At 44.7% G+C, this 20,074-nt stretch overlaps 1 protein-coding gene across 8 annotated transcripts in view; it reads right to left on the reverse strand.

The window, feature by feature from the left end:
• PDZD2 (PDZ domain containing 2) overlaps positions 1–20,074 on the reverse strand; it is a 321,088-nt gene that overhangs the window by 180,604 nt on the left and 120,410 nt on the right. For 2 of the 8 annotated variants that reach the window (XM_043514432.1, XM_043514430.1), the window contains exon 1: positions 7,229–7,383. The exons of 4 other annotated variants lie outside the window; for them this stretch is intronic. The gene's annotated coding sequence lies outside the window, so the exon portion shown is untranslated. Of the gene's footprint in view, positions 1–7,228; positions 7,384–7,740; positions 7,969–20,074 lie in introns of those variants that run through there. 2 more of the 8 variants (XM_038402572.2, XM_038402571.2) reach the window with 2 other exon arrangements.

A 20,074-nucleotide genomic window follows, 5' to 3' on the forward strand; every position in this document is an offset into this window, starting at 1 on the left:
ATGAGAGACAGAAAATAAGACCAAAACTGGAACCAACAAAAATAGTCGGTAAGTAACTGGTTATTCTGGATCAAATACACCAGTGAAAGGGAGGTGCATTGCTAGCATCAACTATAAAAACACCATGTACAGGCTCCCTCCCGTTCATAGTAGTGCCAAAAGAGGTGACACCACTCTTAGGCCTGGCTGCATGTGAGAAACTCAGTCTAGTAAAATGGGTGCTCTCACTACAATATCATAGGTTTCAGAGTAGCAGCCGTGTTAGTCTGTATTCGCAAAAAGAAAAAGGAGTACTTGTGGCACCTTAGAGACTAACAAATTTATGAGAGCATAAGCTTTCGTGAGCTACAGCTCACTGAGCTGTAGCTCACGAAAGCTTATGCTCTCATAAATTTGTTAGTCTCTAAGGTGCCACAAGTACTCCTTTTTCTTTTTACAATATCATAGTGAACCTGGCTATGAGGCACTCTTTTGGGAATATCATGACCTGTTTTAAGGGTTGGGTTACTTGCAGAGTGAACATACAATCCAGATAAACAAGCAGGTCCCTCTAGTTATCCATCCATGTAGAAAGGTGCCATTTGCACTCAGTAATAAAAACTCAAGGCTGAGCTTGCAAGAATGGGAGCAATGCAAGTAATACAAAAACCTGAGGAGCCAACAGAATGGGTGAGCTCCCTCGTCATCATGGAGAAAAATAACAGCCATATACACATATGTTTAGATCCCAGAGATCTCAACAAGGCTATAAAAAGAGAACATTTCAAACTACCAACCAGAGAAGAGATTATAGCTCAGTTTGCAAATGCTCAATATTTCAGTAATTAGATGCATCCTCAGGTTTTTGGCAGCTAAAATTAACTGAAGAAAGCTCAAAACTATGCACATTTACTACCCCATTTGGAAGATACAGATTCTTACACTTACCCTTCAGCATAACTTCAGCACCAGAAGCATACCACAAAACCATACATATGATCTATGAACATATTAACGGTGTTATCCACTGAGCTATCAATGTTATCATCTGGGGTTCAGAGAAAGAGGAGTATGATAAGAGACTTCGGGAAGTCCTGGACGCTTCAAACCTCAAACTAAATGGGAAGAACTGTGCTTTAGGAGTTAAAGAACTGACTTTTGTTGGGGACATTATTTCCAATGAAGGTGTAAAACCTGGGAAGAAGAAGATTTCAGCCACTGAAATAATGCCATGACCCCAGTCAAAGAGGTCCAATGGTTCCTGGGAATGGTTAATTATCTTGGAAAGTTCAAACTTAATCTATCTACCAAAGCAGCAGCTTTGAGAAAACTCCTAGAGTATTAAAAGGAATGGTATTGGGGTACAGAACAGGAGGGATCGTGGGAAGATTTAAAACAACAACAACTGATACAGGAACCAGTGTTGAAATTCTATGCACCAGGAAAGCCTATTAAAATTTCAGCAGCTGCGTAACAGTCTAGGTTACGTGCAGTGATTTTACAGAAGAATGAGGATTGTTGGCAACCAGTGGCATACGCATCCAAATCACTGACTGAGGCAGAAACCAGATATGCAGAGATCGAAAAGGAGCTTTTAGGAATACTGTTTGCCTGTGAGAGATTCAATTAGTATATTTATGGACAGACAGTGGAATTTGAAACGGACCACAAGCCCCTGATAATGTTATTTAGCAAATTGCTACCTAACTGTACCTTAAAGAGTCAAAGAATGATGATAAAGCTGCAAAAGTATGATTTGATTGTGACCTACACACCCAGTAAATCATGTTCCCATGAAACCAGAGAAGACTTAGAAACAGAGATGCAAGGCTATGTAGATCCAATGATAAAGTCAACTCCCATAGCTAACAGGAAACTGCAACGTATAAGAGAGGAAACAGAGAAAGATGAATCATTGGGAATCCTTAAAGGAGTGAGAATAAAGGGTGGCCTGAAGAAATAAACAGTTGCTGTCCAAGTATAAGAGACTATCAGAACTGCAGACATGAACTTAGGGTGATTTTCAAGGGCAGCAAGGTTGTAATTCCAATGAACCTTGGAAAAGAAATGCTACGGAAGATCCATGAGGGTCATTTAGGAATTGAGAAGTGCAAACAATGAGCCTGAGGAGGTGTTGTATTGGCCATGGACCAATCGCTACATTACTAATGTGGCAGGAAACTGCTTTTCCTGCTTGAAATATAAGCCATGCCAACAGGCAGAGCCATTGAGACCTCCTACAGTTCCACAAAGGCCTTATAAGAAAGTAGGTACTGACATTCACCTGGCAAAGGATTATTTTAATAATCAGAGATTATTATTCTCTGTATCCAGAAATTTGCACACTTCATAGTACTAATAGTAAGTCAGTGATAGCCGATGTGAAGGGAATCTTCTCCAGAGATGGAATTCCTGATGAAGTCTTTAGCGATAATGGGCTGCAATTTTCCGGTGCAAATTTTAGGCAATTTGCCACAGATTGCAATTTTCATCATAAAACATCAAGTCCAAATTACCCCCAATCAAACAGACTTGTGGAAAGATTTATATGGACAATAAAGAACCTTATGAAAAAGACTTTTGATGGGGCAGGGGGTGATATGTATAAAGCATTACTGGTTTACCGAAATACACCCCTGGAGAATGGCTTTTCTCCACAGCTCAGCTAGTAATGGGAAGAAGGATCAGATCTAATTTACCAGTTACTGATAGCTTGCTGAAATCTCATAACAATTAAACCATATGGAAGATGAAAGAGAATCAGAAGTGGAAGCAGAAATATTATTTTGACAAAAGGGCCTGCGATCTCCCATCTCTTAGCCCAGGTAGATAGAGTGTGCCTGAGGAATCGCACCTCTAATACTTGGGGCCAAATGGGTACCATTAAAGAACAGCTGCATCCAAGGTGTTATGTAGTATAGAATGACCAGGGAGACACCTTTTGACATAATCAAAGGGATTTATGAATAATCTCAGAATGTTCCAACACATTGACAGTGGATGTGGACTCTGGCATTTCCCATCTGACTGATCCTTTATCGACGTACAAAGGAGAAACTGTCAAGGAACAAGAGAACAATTCAGACTCTAACCAAAGGCTGATACTGAAATGATCAGAGCAGGAGATAAAATTTCCTGAAAGACTTCCTAACCTGCCTGGAAAAGGGGTATTTCAGAAAAGTGAAACATTGGGTTTATGGAAATTTCATGGGTTAAGAATTTAATGCATGTGTCATTAGATTGTTCTTAGCTATTTTATATAAAAGAGTTAATTTGTTTTTCTTTAAGAGGGAAGATGTAGAAATATGTTTGTAGAAGTTTATTATTTAGAAATACTCCCCCATAAGGAACAGTATTATGAACATAGGAATTTGGAACTGTGCCCTGGAGGCAGAGGTTGGGAACACAGGGTGGCTGCATACAGTCCCTCACTGCAGAAGCTCTCCAGTTTATTTTATTAAAAGTTTTATCCCTTTCTCATTCATTTGGTTTGTTATTTAATGAACCCCAAGATCATTACAGAAGCCATTCCATATTCACGATCATCTTTGTTGCCCTTCTCGCACCTTTTCCAGTTCCATTAGATCTTTTTTCAGATGGGGAAACCAGAACCGGACACAATATTCAAGGTGAAAAGGAGTACTTGTGGCACCTTAGAGACTAACAAATTTATTAGAGCATAAGCTTTCGTGAGCTACAGCTCACTTCATCGGAAGCTTATGCTCTAATGAATTTGTTAGTCTCTAAGGTGCCACAAGTACTCCTTTTCTTTTTGTGAATACAGACTAACACGGCTGCTACTCTGAAACCTGTCAATATTCAAGGTGTGGGTTCACCACGGATTTATATACACAACTTGGCTTTCATATCCCAGCTGAAGTATTGGCAGTTAGAAAACACTTTTTACTTGCCAACTGAACAATTTTAATATGGAAATCATTCCGGGGACAGCATGCTGCAAGGAGAGGTTCCATAATTCGGATTTATTACAGGTAATGTTTCTCTTGATGGTACATGGGCCAGGAAAGAATTCAGCTGAGTCTTCCATGGCTGTAATTGGTTCTGTGGTCTTAATGTGAAAATGTAGTAAAAACGTATTTTGTCAATGAAATAAGAGATATGACTTAGAACACAAATAAAGCAGATCCGTGGAGAAGAAAAGTGTCACTTTTATGGCAATAAACATATTTTAAGAGACTCGCCTAAGGTCAAACAGTAAGTAAGTGGCAGAGCAAGGATTATTACAAAGGAGTTATTGGCTCAATTCACTAGATCATACTGCCTCTATTCGTTCTTATTCAAAGCCAATGTCATTTGTTGTTAGTAGTATTTGTAACGGGATAAAGTGTTAAATGGCTTCTACACAAGCATGTCTGTTTGTGAGGACATTAGAACATAGTACAAGCATCTACGGAGTGTGCATTGGTACATACAGCAGAGGATCTGATGGTTTCGCTATTTCACAAACCATATGGAGTTGTTATTTTCCCCATACAGGACTGGCCCAGGGTCATATAGGCCCCTGGCAAATATCAGAACAAAACTTCTTCACACCAGGCAGGAGATCATGAACAACAACATATGCACTTCCAAACCTGCTTCACTTGGCGTGTTTTGGGGACTTTGGTGGATGGAGGGAGAAATATTTGTCATCCTAGGGTTCCCTGATAATCCAATTCCACAAAATGGTTTTAAAAAAAAAAAAAAAACTCTGTTCTATTCTTACCACATTGAGAAGATGTTCCTTTGTCAAGGAATAAGGTATACATTTGAAGTTCACAATAAAATGATCATGTAGCTACCCTATGCAGTCAAAAGAATGGGATTCTCTCTGCTCATATTCAGAGTCCATGCATAGGTATGCAGTCTGCTAAAACACAGCAAGATCCTGGTACACTGCCACATTTCTAGTGGATTAATAATCTGCAAGCAACACGCTTGTCTGACTGCAGAGAAATCACTAAATAAAAAAATATAATTAACACATTGTATGAATGAATAAAGCACTAAGACAGCTTGAGAGGACTAACCATTCTGACAGATCCAAGTATAAAGAATGAAACACTAACTCATGATTCTCAACACCATAGTATAATTTATCCTCTGCTTAAAGAGGATTTCTTTGGCATAAGGGAGTAGAGCAAGTGACTCATGCGCTGATCCTGAAGGTGTGGACTGCTTCTTGCCATGTAAAACTGATTTGAAGGCCCCTTGCAGTAATCGGCTCTAAGAATGCAATTGAAGTCTAGAAGCAGGGATGCAAGCCAAGCTTCACCCCTTATCACAACAGATGTGCTTAGGCTTATCAAAAGGGCTCCCTCGTGTGTTCCACAGGTGAAAGAACAGAGAGGCGACTTGCCCTCTCTTCCTAAAGGCTATTCAATATTCGAATGAAGACACAGCTCCCATGAAATAGCCAACAGGAGCTACATGCACTTCCAATAGCAGAATTTGCTATGCGCTTGTCCTTTTAAACCAGATAGTGGAGTCAAAGAGAAACGTCCAATCAGGGAAGAAAAGGGAGGGTAGTTATGACATCCAGTCTCTGTTGTGATGATCTGTTAGCACCAGTCAGATGGAAATGCAAACCGGGAATAGAGGATAGTGCTGTGGGATGCAAGAGGCATGTGTTTGATGGGAGACTGTTCTGGAAGAGTGGGGCACGGCCTAGCCCAATAGCTCTAAAGCCATTCTTGTATAACAATGTATATTTTCAAAAGAAAACTTGTTATAAAAAGGGAAAACATACTTTTCATAAGTGTTTTAGGATGAGAGGCACCATTAGCCAGAACTATACCAGCATAGATGCTAGCTAGCCTGTTTCATCAGAGTGGTGTGTATATTAATAGTCTGTACGCTGTTTAAGAGTAGCAGCCCTGTTAGTCTGTATCTGCAAAAAGAAAAGGAGTACTTGTGGCACCTTAGAGACTAACAAGTTTATCTGAGATCCCAAAAGCTTATGCTCAAATAAATTGGTTAGTCTCTAAAGTGCCACAAGTACTCCTTTTCTTTTTACACTGTTTAAGTGACTTTTCCACAACAGTTCAAAATACAATGCAGACACATTCACAAAACCTAGAGTTATACGAGATGAATGGTGCACACACACAGAGCACACTGTTGTGCAATACAACACTTAGATGCTCCCCATCTGTATTTTATTTCTAAAACATATTTTACTTATTAGTTTCACTTATAATGTCCCTCCAGTTCCACTGCAAAAAAGAGGATTCTGCCAAAATACAGGGCTGAGCAGATGCCTTGAATTTGTATGAATATGTAATAAATCTTAATAAATAAAAATTAAATATGCCTGTCTGTTGCATATACAAAACCAAAAAAGCATATACAAAACTAAAAATACCAAAAAAGCCACCATGTTTTGGATACTGAAACTTGCAGATGATAATATGCTTTTGGAAATAATCATAAATCTATATTTTTGCACAAATTGAAATGCAAGAGGAAAATATTTCTTTATTAAAAACTTTTGCAGTGAAACTTCATTTGGGAGACTCTTCTATACTAATCTTTAAGAACGCTTTCATTTTAAAGCCTAGTATTTGTGTGTCCAACAGGAAAACAATTTTGTGACTTTAGATGTAAAGGTTTTCTCTAAAGGAACTGTTTAGTGGTTTTGGGCAGAGTTCTGTTCCCACAGGAAATCATAACCTCATGTGAGATCATAAACAAAGTTTTTGCCCAATGTCTAATCCAGCTCCACCCTAATCTCCAAAATTATAGCCTAGATGAAAGGGAAACATTGGTACCAAGGTGTCAGCTCCCAGGTTAGCAGCTTTTCTGAACTATATCATGTGGTGGCATGACAACTGTTCTGGTCACTCCTGATTTTTCACCTTTGCACTGTGGTTTTTGAGTTTAAATGTAGCGTCAGAGGAATCAAGGCGGCAGAGAAATTAAGATCCACTCAACTGCAGATGAATTTGCCCTCGGTACACAATACAGGGTAGGCCAATTCCTCACCCGTGGTTCATCAAGCACACAGAGTTGGGCTAAGGTGCAGTATACAAAGCCAACACAACCCCCAAAGCGAAGAGTCTCTAGAGCTAGCAGCTGAAGGGGCTCGATCCCTGCAGGCAACAAACATTCACCAGTCGGTGCTTTTCAAACACGGGCTGCAACGGGGATCTTAATTCAGCCTCCAGTGACATTAAACGCAGCCCTCTCCAAGACCCCCCAACCCAACCCGCCGCCCGCCGCCCCCGGCCCTTCGCGCAAGGGCTCCTACCGCTCGGCTTTTAATTCACCTTCATGGGTTCCCTTTTCTCCGCCGCTCCCTTGCAATCGCTCCCCGGAGCAGCGGGCGTCTCCGGGTTAATCCCCGCCCGGCTGGCTCCGCAATCCCCCGAGGCCGCTCATTAGGGTAATCACCTGCCGGCGGCCCAGCCGCCGCCCCCCGGGACGCGCCGCTCAGAGCGGCTTGTCCACCCTCCCTCCCGCCCGGCGCGGCGGGACGGGACGGGACGGGACGCGTTTACCAGGGGGCTGCACCCCACGCCCGGCCGAGGAGCCGCTGGAGAGACCGTAGCGGCCGGGCAGCGCGGCCGGCGACACCTCCCCCGGGCCGGTTCCTGGGCAGCTGGCGGGGGTAGCCAGAGGGGAGCCGTTTCCAAAGCGCCGGCGGCTACTTCGGAGCCGCTCTTCGCGCGGCTGGGGGGGCCTCCCAGCGCCGCTTCACACCCCGCTGGGGGGCCACGGCGGGCGCCTCCCGTCCCGCAGAGAAGCGCGAGCCGACTTTACCTCAGGAGCCCGCCGCCCCCAACGCCGCTCGGTCACAGGCTGCTCCGCCGGCCCGGGCTAGGCATCTCCTTCCTACCTCCCCGTGCAACGCGCGCCTCCCCTTCTCCTCCATCCCCGGGGAGCAGAGCGGCTTCTCCCCACGCGGCCAGCGGCCGAGACCGCAGGAAGCACGGCCCAGGCTGCTACGCTGTTTCTGTCCCGTCCAGGGAGCGCTTCCCGGCTGAACGGAGCGAGGCCGCCGCTGCAGGCTGGGCGCCCGCTGCTTTATTCCCGTAGACCCGCAAGCGGGCAGTTCGGGCCCGTCCGACCTGAACACGACGCCCCCCCCCTTTCCTCCCCCCGCGCTGGCCGCAAAGAGCGCTCCCGCCGGACCACAGCTACTGAAAGAGCTCGTGCCTGCAAATCGTATCTTCCCTCTTTCAAATTAATTCCCCGCCGAGGTTGCAAGGAAGCTGCAGCTTGCGACGCTCTTGTCATGACACGTGCCGCTTGCTGCTGGAAGCCAGGGCTCCCTGCTGAGACCCAAACCCGAACACCGTGTCACTTGGGGATCATCTCAGATAGGGCTGCAATTTCCCGCAAGCGTTATCGCCGGTTTCCAACTTGGACAGCTGCATTCCGGCTTCTAAAATTACCTTTGGGCTTCAACTGGATATTGTATTTTTCACTTGTGGGTACACTGTTTTGATTACACTCCTGTGCTGCATAGGGCTGTGTATTGTTTTGATTGTGCTGCATGGGGAAATCTTCAATCCTGGTTTACAAAATATATGTACAGCTAAATTAGCAAGCCACGGTGAAGCTCAGCCGTGAAAGGGTAAAATCTTCCCCCCCCCACACACACACACACACACACTCCAGCACGGAAGTCTTGCAAATATTTAACTTAGCTCCCAGGCAGCTTGATCAAGTTAAAACTTCAGATGCAGTTCTATTTCAAAATGTGGCTAGGTAAAAATGATCCTGTTGACAGAGTAGATCTGCTCTCTGTGTCTATTTAAAACATCTCTGCTTATTTGGAGTAGCTAAAAAGCTGTATTACTTTTTACTTCCAGTAGCCCTGCACAGCCAATAGAGCTCAAATATGAGTTTGATACTGTTCTGCTTCCTGCATCAACTAGAGAATTGTTAAATAAGCTCTGATCATAGAATCTTTGTTGCAGGCAATTCCTGAGCCTGAAAGATCTCAGCCTGACTTTCAGATTGAGTGTGGAGGACAGGCTTTTCTCTCTCTCTCTCTGTCTTTTACTTTTAAATGGAATACATTTTCTCTGAAAATCACCAAGAAGCAATAAATATGGAACCCTTCCATATCACTTTTACAATCAGTTTTCAGAGCAGAACCTCACCTTTTCTATTATGAACATAATAGTAGTGATGGAGTAGCCAGTATGGCAGCCTGAATTTCTGAAAAGACATATGCTTTGATGGACATTGGAGAGGGATCTATACATGCATCAGTTTGCTGAGCTAGTGATGCAGTCTGAGATCCTTCATTTACTTCAAACACAATGCTGCCTTTATGTAAAGTTATACACAACAAAAAATTACATTTACAGAACATTAAGCTTGCAAAGTCAAGTACTCCAAAGGTAGGAAATGCCAGAATCAAGATTGCCTGTGCAATCTTAATTCAGCCACCTAATGCATATGCATTATGATAGATTCTCTGATTATATGATCACATTTTTTTTCCACAGGACAACCTTAATTCTGGCATTATACTCACATGCAAACCATGCCTTGCTGTGGGCTATGTCTCTGAGTGTGTACTTCTTCTTTATGGCCCAGCAGAGCCAGTTAATACTAGGGTGACATCCACCTTGCCATGTGCATAGTTAAAGATAATGGATAATACAGAGAAATCACAGTTACCTTTATGATTCAAAATTACATTATATTTCTCCATTTGAAGAGTGCATTAATTCAGGGCATTCTAGTATCACTGTCAAAAGGATCAGGGCCACATATAGCACACAGGGAGTGTGGTGTTCTACAGGTGGAAGGAGAAAAACGAATTCCCTTATTTTAATATTTCTGTAAGAGACATTAGGCTTGTTGTAGTAATTCACTAGTGAGTATTAATGTAACAAGTTAAAACAGAATTGCAGCAAGAAATATACATGAAGGAGCTATAGTGAAATTAAACATGCTTTGAATCCATTTATCTAAATGCTTGCAGTTCTCATTTCACAGAAAACTGTATGATCTTTAAAAAATAAGTTGAGCAGCTGGTTTGCATTTCAAAGTCAGCTATTGTGATGCAAGTCAAAACAATATTTTAGTCATATGTTTTATGAAAAGTAGAAGGATTAATGTATAAACACATATATCAAGTTTTCAGAAAGAAAAATGGCCGTATACACGTAGAAGTAGCCAGCAGGACTACTCAGAACAACAGATCCGCTCCCACTGCACTACTTTACCTACTGCATATGAAATGGGTGCCAAACTCGTTCTGTAGTGACATTTATCATTTCGGACCATGTACCAGTGCTACAAAATTAAGGCTATATAATTACCTCCATCCACTGACTGTGTCCCACAGCCGTTAACAGAAGTTTGGCACAAAGATCAACAGCAGTATATGGCCTTTGTGTAGTAACTAATCTTTTAGGTCCCAGTCCTTCAATGAGTACTGCCTGGGCAAGGAAAATTTCAGGAATATGGCCTCAAATAGTGACATTATCACTGCATTCATCATCACCCAATGGGGGAAAATGGTGCAAAGCATTTTTAGGGCCAGGGCTTTTGTTTTGTTTTTTGCTCCTAAACTTATCTGTTTCCATATGCAGTTAGCATTTTGGATGCAAATCAGGTAACAGTGCACACAAGTTACCTGAGAGGCACAACTGCACACCTAAATGATATAGAAATCTGACCCATAATATGCCATTATCAGGATTAAGAGTTAATACATTGAGATGCATAAGGACAATTCACAACTTTCAGCTATGTCTAACACAGCACACCTTACTGTCCACACTGGCGCTTTTCGTTGCTACCCATGCTCCCATCAATGAAATGCTGTCTACACTGGTGCTTTTAATCACTGCCTGCCCTCCCGTCGACAAAGTGCTGTCCCCACTGGCGCTTCTCATCACTAAAACTTTGTTTTTTCATACCCCTGAGTGACAAAAGTTTTAGCGACGAAAGTGTGAATATAGCGTAGACATAGGTTGTCTAAAATGGCACTACATTCCTTTCACAATTAAAAGGATACTGGATACCTTGCTAGCTATAAGTGGTAGAAACCCTTCATTCTTTTAAAAAATAACCTCAGATTCTTCTGAAATTGGATGTGTCATTGACAATGGATGTTTGACACTCTGGACATATTACATAATACATGTTTTCTAAAGGCTCCAGACTGTCATAGATCTGATGGGGAGAAAAATTAATTAAGTTCCTATGATCACGCAATAAGTATCTATATCCAGGAGAACATCACGATCTTCCATTTTTCCATGGAGGGGAATAACAAACCTCAGAATTCAGCCAGAAACCAGACAAATGACTCAAAGGAGGCTTAAAATTAACCAACAAAAATTCACACCCATCAGAGCAGATCCAAGACTGGAAAGGCCACATTCTGCCACCCGTGTGAATATGGAGCCACTCTGCTGACATCCATATGGGTCTACTTGCAGTTGTTCTCTGGACTGGAGAATACTCAGCCTTTTTGAGTTCCCTAACTCTCCATGCAGTCTGCCATCAGAAAGCCAGAAACGGGCTTCAACCAGTACCAGACCAGATACTATCACATTATGTGCCTGAAAACACAGCAGAGTAAATCTTTCCCTTGCAAATAATTAACCCTTTCTTGACCACACACGTTAACAAAAAGAGCCAATAAACGCCAGCTGTAAATGACCCTGAAGAGCCAGCGAAGAAGCCCAGGATCAACGTTGCATAGAGCCATCCAGGCCATGCATAGGTAGGGCTCCATCCGTGTCTGTCACGGAGGCTGCAGAAGTCATGGATTCCGTGACTTTCTGATACCTCCGTGACTTCTGCAGCAGCCAGTATGGCTGACACCAGGGGCCTCCCAAGCAGCTGACTCTGGGGTCGCTGCTCAGGTGACCCCAGGGAGAGCCATATGGCTGTTGCTGGACCAGCTCTGCAGCCAGCTGCTTGGGCAGCCCCACAACCAACCACTCCGGCCTCTGCTCAGGTGGCCCCGGGACCGCCAAGCAGTGGTCTCTAGGGTGGCCGGAGCAGCCACTCCTGATGATCCCCAGGCAGCTGGAGCAGCTGCTGTTGGCAGGCCCCGGGCAGCCCTCCAGATTACCGACTCCTAGCAGCAGACTCCCAGGGCGCACCTCCAAGCATTGCCATCCAGAGGGCCCTCCAATATTTAGTCAGGAGTATTTATAGTATATGTCATGGACAGGTCATGGGGTCATGAATTTTTGTTTATTACCTGTAACCTGTCCTTGACTTTTACTAAAAATTTTACTAAATTGTAGCCTTATGCATAGGTGCTGGAACTAAAGGTGTGGGGGGTGCTGCTGCACCCCCTGGCTTGAAGTGGTTTCCATCATGTCCAGGGTTTACAATTTGGTTCAATGGCTCTCAGCACCCCCACTATACAAATTGTTCCAGCACGCCTGAGACCATGCCCCTTTTGTTCCATACACATCTCCTTTGAAGTGGCCAATAAAACAGTACTAAATTTAACCCTTTCTTTTTTGGGAGGCTGGGGGCAAGTTACTTTTTTGTTAAAAGCATTTGATCATCATCAACAAACTCCAACCAGCTTTAGAACTGGTTGGGGGGGGGGGGGGAGGATTTTAAGAAAATGGTTGAAAATGGATTTTTCAAAGGGATCAGGCAGCCAGCCAGCCAGCCACTGAAAGGGCTAAACTAGTATTATTTGTGAACTCTCACTCATTTCCCTTCTTCCTGCCATACAAAGAGGAAGATGTTTTTTTTTTAAAATCCCATAACCTCATTCTAGTAATACAAAACTACAGTTTGATGTGAGAATGTAAGCAACAAACAGAGGTATTCTCTGTTGTCATTACTGGAGGAAATGCCTGATACAGGTACAACACTCCCAGAAAAAACAAAGTGTAATTAGCAGTACTGCTAACTGGTGGTGAAATTCACCAGTCATTTTGTTATTAATATTTGTTATTTTACAGCCGCAAACAGCAAGCTAGGTAATTTGCAAAGCAAATACAAATAAGGCCCCAAAGAGTTTACATTCCACTCCAACAAATAGTCTGGGAGCATGTCACAGGGTACGCACACATTCCCGCCCTCTCGTCCCTGCACTCCGTGCTTAGGCTGGTCAAAGAAAGGGTCCCAATGCCTCTTCCAGGTGTTTCACCCGTGTCTCTTTATTTACAGTGCTTAGTGCAACCCCAACACCAATCCCCACACTGACCCTTCCCTGGGTCTTCTGGCCCCTGAGGCTTCCTGCAATTGGTAGAGACAGCGCTTCAGTCCCCCTGTCTTCTCCCCTGACTAGCCACCTCTCTGAGCCTTTCCCTGGGCTTATATCTCTTCCCAGTGCCCAGCCCAGCTGGCTCCATTTGGCTCAGCTGCTTCCCCTGAGCCTGCCCTCGTTAGGGTCTACAGCTAAGCTCCTTGCTGAGTGTCTGGGCCCCTGCACCCGGCTGCTCTGCCGAGAAGCAGGGGAGGAGTCACCCCTTTAGCAGAGCATCTAAGAGGTTTATACCTCTGCCCTGCCACAGAGCATAATGTAGTCAAATCTCATTCTCTGGGCAAGTTAGTGATAGAAAGGTAAGGGAGGTGTCATTTGATTTGTAAAAATCTACAGAATCTTAATTTCAGGGGTGTCACTCTCTGTAGCATAGTAGGGGGGGACTTGCTGTTCCCTCAGTTCCAGGTCCTCCAGTTGATGGAAATTTTGATAATACAATGTCATCCAAAATGGGTCAAGATGGGTATTATTCGAAAGCCCTATCTCCCACAAACGCAATGGTATCAAACATGACAACCTAGAATAATTATGTACAGACATACTTGAGAAAATGTTTTAAAAAATAATTTTTTAAATTATACTTTCACACAGGGATGCATGGCTTACATAAAAAAAGACATTGATCCTTGGTAATACTAAGGAAGTTAGTCTTGACATGTAAGACTAAAGTCCTCATCAAAGTCATCATTAGCGTCATCTCCATCTCGGGAAGGGGTTAGCAAATGTTTTGGCCCGAGGGCCACATCTGGGTACAGAAATTGTATGCAGGGGCCATGAAACTGGGGGTTGGGATGCAGGAGAGGGTGAAGGCTCCAGCTGTGGGTACCAGCTCTGGGGTGGGACCAGAAATGAGGAGTTCAGGGTGCAGGAAAGGGCTCTGGGCTGGGGCAAGGGGTTGAGGTGTGGGTGTGAGATCTCTGGCAGGGGGTGCAGGCTCTGGGGTGGGGCTGAGGGGTTGGGTGTGCAGAAGGGTGCTCCGGGCTGGGACTGAGGGGCTCAGAGGGCAGAAGGGGGATTAGGGCTAGGATGGGGGTTGGGGCATGGGAGGGGGTCAGGGGTGTAGGCTACAAGCAGCACTTACCTCAAGTGGCTCCCGGAAGCAGCAGTATGACCCCCCTCTGGCTCCTACATGGAGACGCAGCCAGGCGGCTCTACGCGCTGCCCCGTCCACAGGCACCACCCCTGCAGCTCCCATTGGCCATGGTTCCTGGCCAATGGGAGCTGCAGGGATGGTGCTTGGGGTGGGGGCAGTGTGCAGAGCGCCCTTGTTGCCCCTACACATAGGAGCTGGAGGAGGGACATACTGCTGGGAGTCATGCTCCGGGAGCCGCACGGAGTCATGGTATGCACGGAGCGAGACAAGACCCCAACTCCGCTCCCCAGCTGGAGCCCCGGAGCAGGGCAAGGCCCGGACTCTGCTTTCTGGCGGAAGCTTGAGGGCCAGATTAAAACATCTGAAGCCCCTGGGCCTTAGTTTGCCCACCCCTGGTCTAGGGCACCACCGCTAGACATGTTGTCACACGGATCCTTATCTGCACCACACTTGCACATCTCTGTACCAGGCAGGCTGCTGGCCAAACATTTGTAGGGTGGTGAGCATCTGGTCTTTCTACATGAGCATTTAATTAGCTGCAGGATTGAGTCAGGAGCACATGGTATTTCACACACAACTGGTGTGATCAGTCCATCCTCCAAAAGATTCATCCATGCCCGAATAGGATGCGCTCGATCATCCTGGAGCCATTCCATTGTTTGATAATTTGCCCTCCTGATAGCACGTATAAATGGATCCCTTGTCGGTGTCAATTTTTCTCCATTTGTCTGCTTCTTGGAAAACATCCACCAGCATAGCTCTGCAAGTGTTGTAACGTTGGTCTTCAAATGGTAAACTTGCATATGAACACTTCCAGTGCATTTAGGATGTCATCAGTGACTGTCCCTGCCATTCCGAGTACCTTCAGAGCAAGGAGAGTGTCATTGGAGACTGAATCAAATGCCTTCTAGTAAGATCATTTGGTCTTTCCAGCCAATCTTCCAGTAGTGTCGCATCCTGAAAAAGCATGGAAACCTGGCTGTGCAGTGACTTTATTGGTCCACATGATAGGAACACCTCTCTGAGACATACACAGCAATTCTGTTCCCCAGCAGCAGGCACAAAAACAGACTCTTGTGGAAGTCTTGAATAGCATCTCAGAGACAGCAGTGGAACATCTGTGTCTTGTGCAAAAATCTGGAGTTTAATAGCACCTTTCTCTGTGGCATTGATGGCATGCACGATAATTTGAGTGTCAACCTCCTCCTGGGAATGACAAAGAAACTCCACTGAACAGTCAGCAGCTTCATCGTGCTATGCAATGATGAAATTATTCAAGCAATTCTTTGCATGCTGGAGCATTTTTCCTGCAAGGTATGCAGTTAACATCCTTCTACCCATACTTGCATGTAGCTTCTTCACTGTAACATCTGGAGATGTTCATGAAGTCAATGATTTTGTACTGGACAGTTGCAATACCATGGAGTCTCTTCTTTCTGATAATATTTTAATTGATCTCTCTGCATGCGTGTCAAATACGAGGTGAACTTTGACATAGATCCAGTATTTTCTCTGTAGCTTCATAATGAAGTGTTCAGCCAAATCTCAGCAGCTGTTAACAGTTCATGGTTTGTGGAGAGCTTGTACCTCAGCCATACCATCTATGATTGCTACAATGAAAGGCCTCTGCTGGTATAAGGTACTGGTCACATTGTCAATAGGTACTGACTTAGGAAGACCATGCAAGATGTGCATTAGTTTGCTTTTCACCGGGCACGTAATGCATGATTCCATCATATTGAAATATCATAGAATCATAGAATATCAGAGCTGGAAGGGACCTCAGGAGGTCATCTAGTCCAACCCCCGCTCAAAGCAGGACCAATCCCCAATTTTTGCCCCAGATTCCTAAATGGCCCCCTCAAGGATTGAATTCACAACCCTGAGTTTAGCAGGCCAATGCTCAAACCACTGAGCTATCCCTCCCCACCCCCCAGGAGAAGCTGGAAGCGCTTTGAAAAACTACACCAAGATACGACAGAGAAATCATACAGTACTTTCCCCAAAGTCTCATGTAAATCAACATCACTCTGAGACACAGATATGACCAAGAGACAAGCAAACAGTAACCCGTCTGCAGTTAGCTCTAGAATGTTCCCTGCTACCTTTACTCTACTTTCTTCTTTACATTCAAGCACAGCTTTAATCTATTCTTGATTGGAGCCCATAGATTGATGGAGCCTTGGACAATTCTTTGGGTTTTGAAGGCTTCATGCAAGTCATGACCCAAAGTATTAATCCAATTGACATTTTTAGTTATCTCCTCACTTTCATGCTTTCATCATGATGTTAATGAGCTCTGGTCTGTCATCATATATGAATGGGTTGCCAGTGTGAGGAAGCTCATCCAGTACATTTAAAATTGCCCCTTTTTGGCATTTAACAGCACCCAATGAGTCTAGGTGGTGCTGGGTTACTTCTGGGGAAGTCATCCCAGCATGTTTCATTTGAAATTTGAAGGAGTTTTGGGGTTGTCCGGAAAAACCAAGGAAGAGCATTTAGATGCTGTGTTATGCCCACCAACCCCAAGACTTTCACTGCTTTGTTTCGTGTTCTAGAGCTTCATCTAAACTATGTGCACAGAAGGGAACTGGCAACCTATTAACAACCCAACTTCCTTTTCAAAATTCCTCACGTATGTCGGGGTAAGACTTTTCTACACTTTTTATTTCAGCGAGGTACCAGCCAATCATCGCAGAATAGTTGGTTACATCGAAAGCAAAAAAGTATTTTAAAAAGTCTTGCAATGCAGCGAGATGCAAATTCCAAATAGCAGTCCTAACAGATCAAATAAAGGGTAGCAAAGACTCAGCCATCTTCATGAATCGCTGCACCATCCCCAAAATTGGCTTCATCGCTGATTCAATCTTATCAAATTGCTTGATCCATTCTGTATAATGGCAGCTCTCCATCTCCGTGCGCAATGGGTCACTGAGAGCTGAATGTACACTGGATGTGTGGCCCTGGGAAATTACTTCAAACACATCAGTGTGCTTTTCAAACAAGACATCTAGGTGGCATTTTCAAAGGGCAACAAGTGCTTGTGTGTGTGCTTCCTCATTAGAATTTGGTTCACAGTATGGTGTCACTGTACAAAATCCCCCAGATCCACATCCCACTGGCGTATGAATTAGAGCAATTTCTAGGTGGATGCTGACATCTCAACCAGTGCCTCTTTACAGCTCTTTTGACATAATATATGCTCAAATAAATTTGTTAGTCTCTTAAGGTGCCACAAGTACTCCTTTTCTTTAAACAAAACTGATCATCAGTACCACTGAACTGCTTTTTTTTTTTTTTGCCAATGATGGCTGTGACGTTACTAACATAACATGTGACCATATAAATCATTGTTGCAACCACTGTTGTATATTTGCAGCAAGTATTGTATAAAGATTGTCATGTAAGGTGTCTATGGAAAGGTTATGATTTGATAATTATGATTATGCTATCTGGTATATCATTTTTATAGTTGAAGTTATGAATATTGGCTATGTACTTGTATATCAATGAGTTTTGATTCCAAGTAGCCTCAGTGTAGCATTTGGTCAGCTTCTTGAGAAAGGAATTTGCAAATTAAGTGCCCAGTCAAGAAACACTTAACTGACAATGTACTTTGGAAGACTCCAATCCACAAGTCTTCCTGGGAATGTTCAAGATAGCATGTGAGCAATGGCTGCGGCCTGTTAAGAACTGAGTCATGCATGGACATGTGACTTGCCCATGTGACTCCAAATTCCATTTTACTGTAATTTTCCACAGTAAGAACAAAGAGGTGTCCTTACACTTGGAAGAGACTATAAAAGGCTGATGCCTCATCTCCATCTCGTCTTCAATCCTGCTTCTTACCTCTGGAGGGACTTTGCTACAAACTGAAGCTCTGAGCAAAGGACTGAATGACCCATCCCAGCTGTGGATGTACTCCAGAGATTTGATTTGTGCCTGCAGTTTATTCCATCACTACTACAAGTCTAAACCAAGAATTTTGCCATTACTGTATGTAATTGATTCCATTTAACCAATTCTAGCTTTTATCTATATTTCTTTCTTTTTACGAATAAACCGTTAGATTTTAGATTCTAAAGGATTGGCAACAGCATGATTTGTGGGTAAGATCTAATTTGTATATTGACCTGGGTCTGGGACTTAGTCCTTTGGGATCGGAAGAACCTTTTTTCTTTTACTGGTTTTCATAACCATTCATCCCCATAACGAGTGGCACTGGTGGTGATACTGGGAAACTGGAGTGTCTAAGGAAATTGCTTGTATGACTTATGGTTAGCCAGTGGGGTAAAACCAAAATCTTCTCTGTTTGGCTGGTTTGGTTTGCCTTGCCTTGATGTGCAAAGGAACTCCAGCCTTGGGCTGTAACTACCCTGCTTTAAGCAATTTGTCCTGAATTGGTACTCTCAGTTGGGTCCCACCAGAACCAGCATCGTTACAATGGCAAATCAACCTGAAGCTCTTCCACTTCCAGTAATCTGTAACAAAAAAAAAAAAAATGCAATCAAGTATCATGTTGTGAGCATTAACTTGCAACACGGTACCATCATTTGAGGGCCACAATTTAACTTTGTGAGGACGGCACGTTTGACATGCCTTTTTAAAATATTTTTAAAAGTTGATTTTTAAATGTTTTCTCGCATTTCTTGGTACATAATTATTCTAGGTGTGTCATATCTGGTACCATTGTGTTCGTGGGAGAAAGGACTGTCGACTGATACACAACTGGACCCATTTCCAATGACACTGTATTATCAAAATTTCCACCAACCAGAGAACCTGGAGCTGGGAGCCAGGGGGGCAGCAAGTTCTCCTTGCCATGTTCTCTCCTGTCACTGCAGAGGGTGACACCCTTGAATTATGGTTCTGTAGTTTAAATGAACATAAGGAAGTATTTCTTCACATAGCATGCAGTCAGCCTGTGGAACTTGTTGCCAGTGGATGCTGGGAAGGCCAAAAGTATTACTGGTTTCAGAATTAGATAAATGCATGGAGGATAGGTCCATCAATGGTTATTAGCCAAGATGGTCAGGGATGCAATCCCATGCTTTGGGTGCCTCTAAACCAGGGGTGGGAAAAGTTTTTGGGCTGAGGGCCACATCTGGCTGGGGCAGGGGGTTGTGGTGCGGGAGGGAGTGCGGCATGTGGGAGAGGGTGCGGTGTGCAGGAACGGGCTCAGGGCAAGGGATGGGGGCAGAGGAGGAGTATGGGGTGTATGAGGGGGTTCAGGGAAGGGGTTTGGGGTGAAGGATGGGTGCAGAGTGCAGAAGGGGGCTCAGGTCAGGGGTGTAGGAGGGGTGCAGACTGCGGGAGGGAGCTCAGGGGTTGGGGGTTGGGGTGCAGGAGGCATGCGGGGTGTGGCGGGGCTCAGGGCAGGGGGTCAGTGTGCAGGAGGGGAGCAAGGTGCAGGCAGGGGGTTCAGGGCAGGGGGTTGGGGTGCACAGGGGTGCAGCGGAGGCTCAGGGCAGGGGGTTGGGGTGCACAGGGGTGCAGGGTGCAGCAGGGGGCTTGGGCAAGGAGTTGGTGCACAGGAGGGGTGCGGGGTGCGGCAGGGGATTCAGGTCAGGGGTTGGGGTGCACAGGGGTGCAGCAGAGGCTCAGGGCAGGGAGTTGGGGTGCAAGGTGCAGGCAGGGAGCTTAGGGCAGGGAGTTGGGGGGTGGGGTGCAGAAGGAGTTCAGGCTCCAGCCCAGCTCCGCTTACCTAAAGTGGCTCTGGGGCAGCAGTGGTGCAAACCGGGATCAGGGCAGGCTCCCTGCCTGCCTGCCCTGGCCCCACGCCACACCAC

The sequence above is a fragment of the Dermochelys coriacea genome, chromosome 5 (genome assembly GCF_009764565.3).
Source record: "Dermochelys coriacea isolate rDerCor1 chromosome 5, rDerCor1.pri.v4, whole genome shotgun sequence".
Taxonomy (NCBI): Eukaryota; Metazoa; Chordata; order Testudines; family Dermochelyidae; genus Dermochelys; species Dermochelys coriacea.